Raw genomic sequence first — 14,718 nt, forward strand, 5'->3', positions numbered from 1 at the left:
TTTCTCACACATTCAGTTTGCAGGGCTTGGTCACTGAATAGCAGCGTTCCATCAGGATTTTTCAAGTAAATTTTGATTTTCTGTCGAGTTTATGTCGTCATTAAGTCATGCCTCAAAAACGTATCTGTGAAAGTGTGTGTTATCATGACAAAAGGTACAAATTTGCAGCCTCTTCGGAGGTTATGTTTTGAGTACTTACCGTATGCAAGAAAATATTTAGTCATAGCTTTGTCATTAAATTTATAAATTGCACAGCAAATGAGCTTGCAATTTTCTCTACAACTTTGCTGAACTTTACTTCTGGCATAAACTCCTCTATGAAAAGTTATGTGGCTATATTCTATGAGAAACTTCTATGAGAAACATCATGTTTATGAAAAAAATGCTCATGTGTTACTGTCTCAGAATAAGCTGGCACACAGAGGGTTTACATTATGGCACTCAGAGAGATAATATTGAATACACAGCTCTGTGTATCATTGTCATTTGCAGTTAAAGAAGGACATTGCTCTTGTTTTTCTTATATCATAAGTCATTAATTTTTCACAACAATTTACCTCATGCTTTTTTAAAGAATATCTAGTACCCTAACCCCTGCCTGCCCAGAAAAGAAGACTCACAAATAAACAAACAAACAAACAACCATGGAATATTCCAAAACATGTTTGAATTTACTCGTGCCATGCTGTATAGACAAGAGCTGACAATGAGAAATAACCTTTTGTTTTATCCCGAAGAGTGACCTGTACTGGAGTCTGAAAGTGTGAAAAACTATTTTTCAGTGAGTGCACTGTATAAAAGCTGCAAGGTGTTGTGCACCTTTGTTGCTATGATGTGACACAGGAGTTACATGAACTTTGGTAAGTAGCGCGGAGGAGGAAAACTTGAGGTTGAAAGGAAACTGAAATGTCTGCAATTCAATGTAAACATGCTGTATATCCTAAAGTGATTCCAGCAAGATAACGTGCATCCATTTGTGTGTGTGTGTGTCTCTCTCTCTCTTTCCTTCTCTCTCTCTCCATCTTTATCATCATCTCTTTATTTTCTTTCCCTTGTTTGGCTCATTTTGTCTCTCTTTCTCTCACCCTGCTAAGTATAAGCTACGGGACTTTTCTGTGTCTCACAGCTGATGCAGTAAAAGGAGGGGGAGGGGGTGTCTTGATCTCTGTCTGGTAGTTTTAAAAAAGAAAATGATATGGAAAGTGAAAGTGCTTCTCAGGCATGTATACTTACATTATTATTATGCTGTTTATTTCACTCTCTCGTGTATCATTCTGCATTCATGTTTCTCTTTTTAAGATGATAAAGTTTTATTGGAGTCACAGTTTGTGTTATGTGAAGTTCAGCTCTGCCCCACATCCACGTTGACTTTGAAAATAGATTAAAATCTAACAGACAGATTGGTTTTATGTCTCATCAAATTTGCTTGTCAAAGAAAAAAATACAGAATTTTAAATTATTGTTATTATTATTGTTATTATTATCATTGTTATTATGATCATTATTATATTTATTTATTTTTTTTTATTTATTTATTTATTTATTTATTTATTTATTTATTTATTTATTTATTTATTTATTTATTTATTTATTTATTTATTTATTTAATTCTTATTCATTTTTTACAGACGAGTGATGTTTGACTCAGCCAAATCAGATTGAGTGATGATGCCATCACCTCACAACTTTCCTGTCTGTGCACATGAATATTTCAGAAATTTGGGTTTTTGTCCATAATTTAGCAATTGCAACCCTTACACCCCCTTCCTCCTCCCCCCCCCCCCCCCCCCAAGAAAAAAGTAACTATTTGTTTATTACAATGTGCATATACTTTGGTGTGAGTGAAGGAAGACTTTCTAATGGATTTCATGCCAAAGTGTGAATGTACTGTAGGTGAATGGGAGACTTCTGAGAAAACTATATTACCTCACTTGATCATGATAGAAATATGGATAGACTGTCATCAGTGTTACATTAAAACATATTAAATGAAACTCCCAACACCTTTCACTTTCTATTTCTGACTTTGCTGAAAATCAAATCATTCTTTTTGTTTGATTTTGTTCTATTTCTTTAAGTAAACTAGAGCACAGAATAGTGAAGTGTACTTCAAGTATAAGAATAAATATCTCTTATACCAGGAGAGACTTTCCTGTAACTGTCCTCTTAAGGTGAAAACAGAAACATATCGCTAAATACTATATTCAATGCTTTGACAATAAATGCTCCATCTCTGCCTGAATGTCAGGTTGTGAATGAGTTTAAATCTTAGGGGGCCCAAAAAGTGCAGTGTCACTCTGTGTTAGAATAGACTATGACCAATGAGAGCAAACAGCATACCAACAACATTCATAATACAGTTTTTAGAAATTGGGGAGAAAGTAAGAAAGTTATAGAATTATTAAGTTTCATATGGTTCCAAGAAGCTGGTACAGTGTTTTTATTTTGGCAACTATGTTGATGTAAGATTACTAGGAATATAAAACTCTGCCCTTTGTGCAGTATAACGTCTGGACGTACAGTGGATGTTTATTTTTTTTTTGGGGGGGGTTATGCTGTCTTCGATGTAAACCTATTATGACAGAATTTTCAGCAATGAAATCTTTTTGTGTTGTAAATTCGTAGGAGCATTGGTGACCAATGAAACAGCATTGAAAAAGAAAAAGTTGGAACGTTGTCATTCGCTTGAATGTCTCATATCAAAGAAATATCATTGATTCTAAACCACCTTAGCTTTTTAGCTTTGTCTGTGTGTGATGCGTGGGGTGTGGTATTTAAGTACTTTTTGCCAGTGTAGTGGTGTGTGCACATGAGTCAATGTTATCTTAACCATCTAGACTACCTGGACTGCTAATTATTTGTGGCATTATTTGACTTGTCGCTAGGCACAAAATTTCATGTCTCTAGGATTTTTTTTTAAAGACTGTTATTCATTCCTTTGTATCAATCACTAAATTGTGAATGATTTTTGTGTTTGGAATTTTCCCATCATTTCGAACAAAGCAAGTTTCGTTGCTTTATGCTGTCCTTACAACTGAGGAATACCATTGCTTGGTATGTCAAAGTCAAGATTACAAATCATTGATTTAGCTTATTATGCAAGATAGTTTTCAGCTGTGCTGAATCATTTGTGGTGCTCATCCTGCAAAGAGACTCTGCAGAATGGGGAAAAACTTTACTTTCAATGCAAAATGGTCACTTCTTTGTGGAAACTCATAGCAGATTTAACATTGCTGTTCCACATAGTGCCACCTGATGAACTTTATATTCATACATGTATTTAGCGTCATACCACTTTTCATGTAACAGTGCTGTACTGTAGTACAGCATTCACACACAATCTCCTTTCTTGTTTAAACTATTGGGAAATTGATGGGCATTTTCACTAATTACCTGTACATGTATGTTTATTTGCAATATCCTGTGTGTACAACGCTGATAATAATTAATCCCTAATTACATGAGCAGTATATAGCTCCCATCTAGACCGCCTGTTCAAAACTGTTTGCGGCAGCCAACAAGAAGTGGAGACTTATCGCGAAAATGCATGGAAATGTTAAACACTCTATCTATCAATTCATCTCTATGACTTTGCAAAATGGAGGAGATTGCGAGATCCCCAGGGGAGGTGAACACTCACCGCCAGCTGCAGCGGTACACGATACCAATGCCAGTCCAGACCGCTGGCGCAGATAAGGGGGCTAGGGGAAAGCCGAAGTAACACCTTTCTCACATGTAACTGTCACTCGGATATATCTCGAGATGTATGTGAAATGCCCATTAGAGGTGAGATAATGATGAGGACGATGATTCTTTCCTTTTCTCTCTCATCTCTCTTCCCTCATCCTCACTATCTGTTTTTGTCTCTTTAAAAAAACACCAAATTTTCTGCCCTGTAACAGTCTCCGTTTATCATTATGTCTCTATATCTCACTTTATTATCTGTGCTTGGCATATCTTCATGTTTTTGTTTGTTTCCCTTTTCTTGTACAGTTGCTGTCTGCTCAGTATTTTTCACTCTTTCTTTTTTTTTGTCATTGATGTCTTTATTCCCTTCTTTTTTCTTTTGATATATGAATCTTCAAATTACTATGCCCTCTTCTTTCCCTTCCCTTCTACCTGGATTTATGACCCATTTTTGTCTTACAGATTTCTCCCCTTGTGCACATTTCTGGTTTGAAAAACATGTTTTACATACCTTCATTTCAAAACAAAGTTCCTCTCTCTGTCTTGTACAATGTAGGCCTACATTGCTGTAGCTTATTGGTCAGTTCTCTGATTTGTTGTTTGTTGTTTGTTGTTTGTTTGTTTTTGTTTTTAGTGTGTGGGAAGGTAGCTTATAATAAGTGATAAATACTGAGTAGGATTTTCCATTCACTCAGTTCAAACGACACAAGCAAAGACTGAGCTGTTGAAAGTGCTTGACTGAGGACAGAGAATCAAACTCTTTCGTTTTCAGTGGGAGATCTCCTGCTTTGAGGCCATTTGCTCAAAATTGATTGATGAGGACAATGATTCTTTTCTCTTCTCTCTAGCTTAGGTTTAAGTTTTTCCCAGTCTGTTTCACATTATTTCTTCTTTAAAAAATCATATTCCTTTGTGCTATCTTTCCTTCACACGAATCTGGAAGTAGAAACTTGTCGATGGCAATTTGTTATCTGCGCAAGTATTTTATTATTTCTTGTAGTTTTCATACAAAGTGGATGCCTGAAAATGGCTCAGGGGAATGCTACCAAGGGATACAACATGAGTGCAGTTTCAGTGAGTTAAATGTACAAACTAGCCATTATGTCACCTTGCTAATTCTTGGAGACCTATCTGAGCTACAATTATGTCAAATATTAGCTGATTTATAGAAGAGTACCGAGTGATAATAAGCCCCCTAAAAGTTGTAACAGTGATGACTAATTTTGTTTTTGACAGAATGTGAAATGATGACCACTCGTCTTGATGTCATTGATGAGGTTCTTGGTAGAATGTGATACCATGTGGGAATGAACAGAATCAAATAAGTAGCATCAGTCACAGTACCCAAGTGGAATAAATCAGGGGGCATTGTAGAAACCTTTCACACTTGAAAGTCTTATCTTTTTTTATCAAAGTACTCAGTAATCTTAAATACCATTGACATTGTACCTCAAATAACTTGCCGACTGTAAAGAGAAAGTCAATGCAGCAATGCTTTGAAAATGCAGTTTGTGCCCTCTGATACCCGCTCTTTACTATTTTTTTTTTCTTACTCACTTCTTTCAATGAAATACCTCCCCGTTCCTTCCTGGCATCATAAAGAATATTTGTGGAATGGATGTTGTGAGATCATATAATTTGATATATTTGTTATTGATACCAGTCATTACAGGGTACATTTCATCAGACTGCAGTATCCACTTGCAAAACATTTACACCGTAAGTTGAAAAAAAAAAATCAAACCCATTCGAAAGATTTTCAAAAGGAGGTGCTCAGCAGACAACCTGTTTGTTTCAATCACAAAGATATGACAAAGTTTACATCACAGATATAAATGAAAAATCTATCCCCTATCTTACTCTTAGCACATTTAGTCCTTTATCACTATACTCCGAGGTGGATTATATCTGAGAACTGAGAAAGTTATCTCTTAGTGGAAACTATCATGACAAATGCTATCACATTACCTTCAAACACCATTCACCTTATCTTGCACTATGTACTTTCTTATGCCATAGCCTTACGTCACCGATGTAAATTGCAACTGTAGGCCAATGAAGATTTTATGAAGGTTCCTGACATAGGAATATGCAATTATTATACAAATGATGCACAGGATAGAGTGTGTTAGTGTAGGCGTGGTGCACTCGAGGGTATTTACAATTGTGAAACATGCACGAGGCGAAGCCGAGTGCATGTTGCACTACATTGTAAATACCCGAGAGTGAGCTACGCCTCCACTAACGCCACAAAATAATCCTGTGCATCATTTGTTTTATAAAATGGGTCGAAAATTCGAAAACTAACATCATTTTTCAGCGTTTTTCACGTACCTTTGTGGGTCAAGACGTCCGAAGATGTTCGTCCCAAACATTTACGCACGTCGCACTCGCGGAAGTCCCGCACATACAGTATAAGTATAATGGGGGGTTGGGTTTCCGGACACTTAAGTTCCCGCATGAAAACTTACTTATTTTACGTAGAATATGCACCCTTTACCTTAAAGACTTGATATAGACTCCTCATATAGGCCTACTAGACAACATACTCTGAAAACGGCGTGAGAATTAACCTGCTAAATCGTTGGATTTGCTCTTCAAAGTGACTCCATGTACGCGTCCGGTCCCATAACACTTGGTCTACTGTACTGTACAAAGTGTACGTATAGTAGAGTATACGTACGTACGTACGCCACACATGTTATGCACAAGGGAAGACAGGCCGGCCGGCCGGCAGCCCGAACTAGAAGTTGTTTACAGGATTGACAGCGCGTATGCATGCAATTCATCAAAGGAGCCGCCGCGCGCACAGACGATCGGCAATCTACCGTAGGATTACAGGCAGTGCAATTGTACTGAAGTAAAGGAAGGAGGTGTGTCTCATTTCAGCGCTTCCTATTGGCTACATTCTTGAACCCATTTTATAATATTTAATATATTAAGATTAACAATACATGTAAACCAATGTACATGTACAAATAATGCATGAGTCTGAGTGTGTCAGTAGAAATTGTGAGCATAAGGTAACTAGCAAAGCCAAGTGTGTTTAGACTAAATTCCATGGTTACGGCATGCACGCAATTCCATCTGACACACAAAAAAGACATGTACATCATTTGTTTAATGAAATGGTGACAAACTTTGCCTGAAATCCATTGTTTTATTGTAATCCTGACAATTTGGAATTCTCTCTTTTTGGCTTGCCATAGATGAAACTATGCATCAGTTTTTACTGATGCATGGTACTGATGCATGGCTACTCTTGCCAAGTGCTCGCACCCGTTCTATGCGAGTATGGTAAGCCATCTCTTCCTAAACGCGCGAATGCTTGGTAAGTGGGCAAACTCTTTGTTACAAGTATGAGTAACAACATGTTATCTGCGACTATCGCCAATGATCAAGCCTGCTGCCAGTGAAAATTGATACATCGCCTCGACCAATGAGATTGCAGGATTCACTCTACCTGTTTTATAATATGTTACATTTAAACAAGTTTTGCTGTGAGTGAAGGGGATGATCCTCCAGGCCAGGCTGTATTTGTGATTCCTGTAAAGGTACTGTTTACTATTAGGAACATTGATTTTAAAAATGTTTGAGATATATATCATATTTGATGCATATGTGTAGGTCAGTTGTGTCACAAAACATCCTACCATATAAAAATTTTGCAATAAAGCCTAAAATATAAGGAGATATCACTATTTTTTTTGTATTTGTAGACCATTTAGTATCAAAACATTTTTCAATAACTATTGTTCACATTTCATGTATTTAACAATATTTAACAGTAATTATACTGATTCAAATTTTTACATTGGTTATTTCTATCCCTAACTCACATTTTAGAACTATTTTGAAGCACTAAAGCTGGGTGTTTGTTTCATCTGCAAATGATAAACGGACATGGAATTCCAGAACAGAATTAACTTAATCTCAAAGAAGAGTAAAGATTTTTCATTCATATTCAGAAGTGATAACCTGATCAAAGTCGATAAGAATATTCAAACAAGTGATATGATGATGTCATAAGCTCACTGCTTGCCATATATTCTGTATACAGAAATAAATATTTCATATTTCAGATATGAGAATACTAATATATTGTTGTAGGATGGACTTTCCCTTGAACACTTGATGTACCACTTTCACACACCCATCTCAGCCACTGGCATGTGAACTTTGCATGTATATGTTGCTCAAACACACAACTGTACACAAATCTAAATTTTGATATGCCATAGAACATTGAAAACATCGTAGTCATATATAAGCTGTGTCATAAAATTTACATCATAACAAAGTTTGCCATTTTCTCTGCAACAGCTGTTCTCTGTTTTGTCGCATTTGACGGCAAGTTGTATGGCTTTAAAAACAGAATGTATTCCCAAAAGTGCTGATATGCTGCACTCTCAGAATGATATGGCACACAGGGGCTGTGCATAGTGGTACACAGTGTTAACCCGTTGAGGACGAGTCCCTAGTGTACTCGGGCAAGGGGAATGCGTGTTGTAGCAAAATCAGCCCATCCTCAATGGGTTAAAAGAAAGGAATGAGTTCATTCCATCGTGTTTGAGTAAATCTCCTTTCTATGTTCACATTAACTTCATTGAAGTTAGTTACATCAAAAACTTTTTAAAAATTATACACATCTAACAAAAAATAGACTAAAAATGAGATACTGTAAACGTTAATATTTTCGCGCGATTAATTTTTCGCGCTGAGCGGCTCGAAAACATATTCGCGAGTTCTTAAATTCGCGCTCCGCAGCGGGTTAATACACAGTCGCTGTTATCATCCAGCGATGCCAGCGTACAATAAGCAACGTAGCGAGCGGCGCGAGTGCGAGTACAAGCACTCAACTACATAGTGCATGTACAATGTATTTTACTCGATACATGTACTGTAGGACTAGTACTGTAGTCGCGGGGATGTAGCACACCAATCGGCCGTGGGCTTGGTGCGTGCGGTGCGTGCGATGATACTGCTATATGCGTAAACATGTCTGTACTACGTAGCAGTATCATCGACGAAGCGCACCAGGCCGTTCAAAATGTGCATAGAAAATTACGAAGATATATTCGCGCATTTTTGAATTCGCGCTAGCCGAACGTAGCGCGAAATACGCGAAAATTAATGTACCGCGAAAATTTCCACGTTTACAGTATGGAAACATGAAATATATCACAAGACAGTGACATCATGTCATAACATTCAAAGCTTTGTTTTTCTCTTTCAAATCAAAATAGAAATAGAATTAGAAGATATGATATCTTTCAGGTACTTTGATACCTTCTGCTTATGTGACCATGGCATTCCTGTACTAAATTCCTCCTTTATTATGTGAAGAACAAAACAGGTTTGTCTTGAATGTACAAAAAAAGAATGAACTACCTGTCTTTTGACAGATATTTGAGGACAAGATATCCAGGATAAAACAAAAGTCAATGAGTGAAATAAGTCACTTTCACTCACTCTGCAGATGAGCAATGCCCAGAGTGGTGGTGTCATGTTCACATTATCAGTATGACTCCTATGAGGTGTACACTGTCAGAACTCTGTCTTGCCAGGGTCATGCAATACGGATTTTTATCTTTTAGTGATCGTGAATTCTGTAATCTCATTGGTCAATCAACCTCTGAATATATCCCGTATTCCGTGATAAGGTCATATTGTGCACATGCGCTAAATCCACCGCTGAATATATTCCATATTCCGTGATATGACGTCATATTACACAGCTAGCTGCGCGTGTACTAGAGACGCTTATAGGAAAGTGCGCGCTAATCCTGTACAAAACAAATGGACAGCGCGTGGTCCTCAAGCGTATTACGCACATAACCTGAGACCACTAGTGGCTTGATAAACGACAACAGCAACTTAGTATCTGGCTACTGCAGTATCTTATGGCTTGTACGTACCGTATTTGTACATTGTATGCGCGCATACAGTGATCAGCTCGCGAGATGTAGGCCTAAGTCAACATGGTCATGGCTGACAGCCGGCGATTTCAACATCATTCACGAGGGGAAATCAGCGAGAAGAAGGTTAGCACTTACACTAAAAGATAAAATCGTTACCCCCTGCTTGTTCTTACGAAATACGGGAAATATCTACGGTCTGGTGCCATATTCCATTCGGCCTTCGGCCTCATGGAATATGGCACCAGACCATAGATATTTGCCCGTATTTCGTGAACAAGAAGGGGATAACTAATAGTCCCGTGTAGATTCCATATACCGGTATTCAAGCAAAGATGTACTTCAATGAGAGTGTGAAATGCCATGTCGATATCTCTCCTGTTTTACAAACAAATTCATGTGAATATCTGTGGACTTCTTCATTGAATATTGCTGAAAATGCTGGGTAAACTGAACCAAATGATCCCTGACCATTGCAGCAGTGCTGGCCACATGGAGCAGACAACCATGTGGTATGTCAATCACGCAACGAACCTATCATAGCACTATATCAGTTCAATGTGATAACCAGTGAATAATCAGCATTTATAGGCTATTTCTCATCGGTAATAGTAACTTTGAACCATCTGAGAGCTTCCGCTCATTTTCTGGTTTATATCTCTTTTGCAAACCATGTACTTTCTTGGGAGGAAGGCCGCTTTTATCTGTTAAAAAAAACAAGATGACAACAACGGAATCAGCCCGAGGCTGATTATGAACACCTTCAAAAGTGCAGTGATAGGAGTTGATATGCCCAACTGAAGTAATCTGTTTTTATTTCAGTTGTGCTTATCCTCTCCCCTGCCTCAATCTTATTTTTCTTTCTCTCACAGATTTGTGATAACTTTGGCATATGAACTGATACAGCTGCCATGTTCTTTTCCTTTTATTGTGCTTATTTTGTGTGTGTGTTTAAAGAGGAGCATTGTGAACAACCAGGGAAGTGCTCACCTCCCTGGAATGACCGACTGTGTGCTGACACTGATACTAACAACGGAGCTCTGCCTAGAATCATATGCTGCAGATCAGAGTCAGATGCTATTCCTAAGTTATGAAGCCCACAAAAATATTAATTCTGATCCCTACATAAATGAGACGTGCCTGTGTACATTTCTTTGCCCATTGCTGTACTCCACGATCGCGTATGTAACCACACAACGAAATTGACAGGAAGTTCAGATTCTCAAAAAAATTAATGTAAAACATGATATATTTGCGGCATGAAAATTTCGCAAATTACAGCCAACAACCTTTCTAGCGGCAAAAAATTTTCGCGAATTGCCACTGGCACCCAATGCATATTGTTTAGGCAAGAACTTTCACATGCACTTTAATTTTGTGGATGCTAGTGCTTGCGAAATTCACAAAATTAAAATGCATGCGAGCATTCCTCGTTTTACAGTAGATTTTGTGTATATTGCATATATGCGGTATACCAAATTTGATTCCATGTGTCAGCAGTGAAACATGGGAGACAGCATGTGTGTTTTTTTGTAATGCATTTAGACTTGTCATGATCCCTAAATGTTTCTTGTCACTTTTGATGATTAGGGATTTTTTTTGTAAAGATGAAGGAAATATATCCTCTATTTCAAGCTTGATAAGCCAAAGAAGAGAATGTTGTGTCCACCAGCATGAATACACGCACATCGATACACACTGCACTCGCCTAGTACCTCCTTGGTTGATCTACTCTGTTGGGCATACGGTGGAATGGAATATAGCAGGTTTCTGTTGACAAAGCAACCATAGAAATTATGGATTTAGGCCTGACATGTATATCTCAATCATCGATTTGATTTTGTATATATTTCATAACAGAACAGAAACCAATTTAGGCCTACATACCTGGGTATTGTTTTTTTTCAGAGTTTACATGGGAATGCAAGTGTGACATCTCATGTGTCAACTTCAGCAGCAGCTCAACAATTTGTGGTACAATTTCAGGTCCTTTCTAATAAAGAAGAACTAAAGTTCTGCATGTGTGATTTTTTTTCATTGATATCAAATTGTCACTTTGTTAATTTCTTTTCACATTAAAAAACAGATGAGAGTTGTGGTTGACATGCTGCGAAGTGCAAATGCCGAAACATTTCTCCATATTGTTTCACCAATCAATACTAGATCATTAAACGGGACTTTGTCCTATTTTAGATTGGACACTGACAAAGTGCTTCTTTAACTCGTGTAAGCAGAAGAAATTTTTTGCATCCAGGTCATGCTACCAGAGCAATAGATGAGAGAACAGAGAGATAAAGAGAGAGACAGAAGTTACGTTCAGACGACAAGCCTTAACGTTGAGGTTAAGCTCGTAGTTAGGGACCGTGTAGATGCACTCGTAGTTAGCTAACCGCGAGGTTAGCTCGATGTTAAGAGCCACAAGATATCTCAGGGTTAGCGCTCTAACCACGAGCCGGGGGGGGGGGGGGGGGGGGGGAGGGGGAGGGGGAGGGGGGTCCCCACTCATAGTTAAGCACCATGTGGACACAAAAATCAAGAACTCAAAGGGGCAGGAATTTAACCTCAAGGTTAAGCTTTGTCGTGTGGACGCACGTCAAAGTAAGGGGGCAAGAGCTTAACCTCGAGGTTAGGACTTGTCCTCTGAACATAACTAGAGAGAGAGAAAGAGAGGAAGAGAAAGAGAAAAAAAGAGGTAAATCAACAACTTCTGATGGATGGCTATTTTCCCACACTCAGAAGTTACAACAATGAGGGTTGAAGGTAGAAAATGTGTATTCTAAATCAATTGATAAAGAGGACTCTTTCGATAGATAAGGTATCACCAGCAGTCGCCATTGTACTGTAGCTTGTATCTGCTACCACGGGTATTTTACCTAGTGTGAAAATCTGGCAACACTGCATGGTTTGATAATCAATGCAGGTCAAGGGATGGTGGTATCTGTGGTAGTCTACACAGGCTTGACCATTTCTGTGGTATGAAAATTTTTAGAAAGATAAAAATCGACGAGATAAAAGCATGATTACTTCAAAAGTGTTCTATCTGTTCTTCTAAAACAGGCATGCGCAAATAGTTCCATTGGATTGTCTTGTGCCATTTAAAGTGTTCTTAACAATATCACATTTTTTACTAGTTGCTAGCATTATGTTGATATGTAATACTGATTGATTAAAAAAAAAATGCATACCACTCTCCTCACCGTGCACCAGTGCCTCAAAATCTGAGAGAAATATGAATTGGCAGAGCATATAATTAAGCAGCTCATCAATTTATTGTGAACTAGTGATAATCTGTCTTAACTCATTGAAGACTAGTCCAGAGTATAAGCCAACTCAGACAGGTGTCTGGGAAATGTGTGTTTCAGCAAAATCAGCTTGTCCTCAACAAGGTAATCACATATTAAAAGAAGTGACAATGTCATTATATAACTCTCCCTGTGGCTGGTGTTCAAACCTGCACTCAAAATTTTCTCTTTTTGATGATTATCATTAATATATAATATAAATGTTACTTTAAAAAAGTAAGATTGAGGTGCATCCTGTTCATCAAATTATTTGATTCAGGATTGACAGCTTTCTTAAAGCTACTGTCAACTGTCAACTATAAGGAGCAGTGATTCAAAAAATGTTTAAGTTATCATATTTGATGCGTATGTGTAGGTCAGTTTTGTCACAAAACATCCTACCGTATAAAAAATTTGTAATAAATCCTGAAATATAAGGAGATATCACCATTTTTCTCTATAAATCATAACTGTAGATATGGTTTATGTTAGGCAGGAAATCAGGAACAATTTTTGTAAACACATTTTGTATTTTTTAGCAATACTTATAATATTGATTACACCAATTAAAATTTTTACGTTGGTTGTTTCTATCCCTAACTCACATTTTAGAACTATTTTGAAGCACTACAGCTGGGTTTTTGTTTCATCTGCAAATAGTAAATTGTAAAGCTTTAAGAGAAGGCTTATTTTTGGTTCTAATTATTCACACACACACACACACACACACACACACACACACACACGTGCACACAAACGAATGTCATTGGTATAACTAACTGGGAGAGCTGTTAGCAAGTCAATGACATAGGCTCATTGAACATGCGATACGTGATTGTAACTGAATTACTCATTTATGACAATCGAAACTACAGTGGGTCCACCTTGTTCGGGTTTAGAAAGATGCAGGTTTTGAACCAAGACTAATGCCCATGATGCTCTAATATTTTCAGTACACAACTCTGCACAGAGTCTTCAAAGAGTCCTTTTATACATAGCAAAATAGGTGTTTTACAAGTCAGTAGTTAAAAGGATGGTACAGTTTCGGTTGAGATCGGACGTCAAGTTTCCAACATTTTTTCATGATAATTTTTTTTAGAGAATGAGAATTCTTTTATGAAATATGAAAAAACACATAATTCTAAGAGGGTTTCCTAGTTTATTTGAAGAAAATTGCTTTTGAAATAGCCGATATATCTAAAACAGAGCGATCCTAATAAAAGGTGACACCCGCCTTTCAGTAAGGTCGCTTTGTTTTACTTCGTTTTTGGATATCTCAGCCATTCCAAAACCAATTTTCACCAAATAAATTTTGAATGGCTCTTAAAATGGCGATGTTCTGCACTATTTCATAAGTGGTTTCTTGGTATCTCACAAAACGTTAAATGCCCAATCCTCATCTCCACCAATACTACTGTAAAAGTGGATATTTTGGGGGGACTATTTTTCGCGCTTGGCCAGGTAAGAAGAGTTTTGCATCTTTTTAATTCCGTGGAATCAAGACATCAAGTACAGGAACAGAGACTCCAACTCTCCCGCTTTTGACGGGAGATCTCCCGCCGAAAGCCCACTTTTGCAAAATCTCCCGTTCTCCCACTTGAGATTTAATTTCTCCCGCCCTGGCTCTGTGTCTCCCGTTTGAAATGATTTCTTACTTTTTGTCTTTGTATGTTGAAAAATAAGCCTTAGATAGCACGAGAGAGCATCAAGAACCCTAATTATTAGAGCTTCCAGGGCCCAAGCGGGCCCTGGACCGGCCACAAGGAACTTTGCGCTCGTGATATCCATGCGCTTCTCGCACATCAAGTTGGAGTCTCCTGTTTGCTAGGAGT

This window comes from Diadema antillarum, unplaced genomic scaffold (genome assembly GCF_040938485.1).
Source record: "Diadema antillarum isolate AM-2024a unplaced genomic scaffold, OU_Dant_1.0 seq00001048_RagTag, whole genome shotgun sequence".
NCBI lineage: Eukaryota > Metazoa > Echinodermata > Echinoidea > Diadematoida > Diadematidae > Diadema > Diadema antillarum.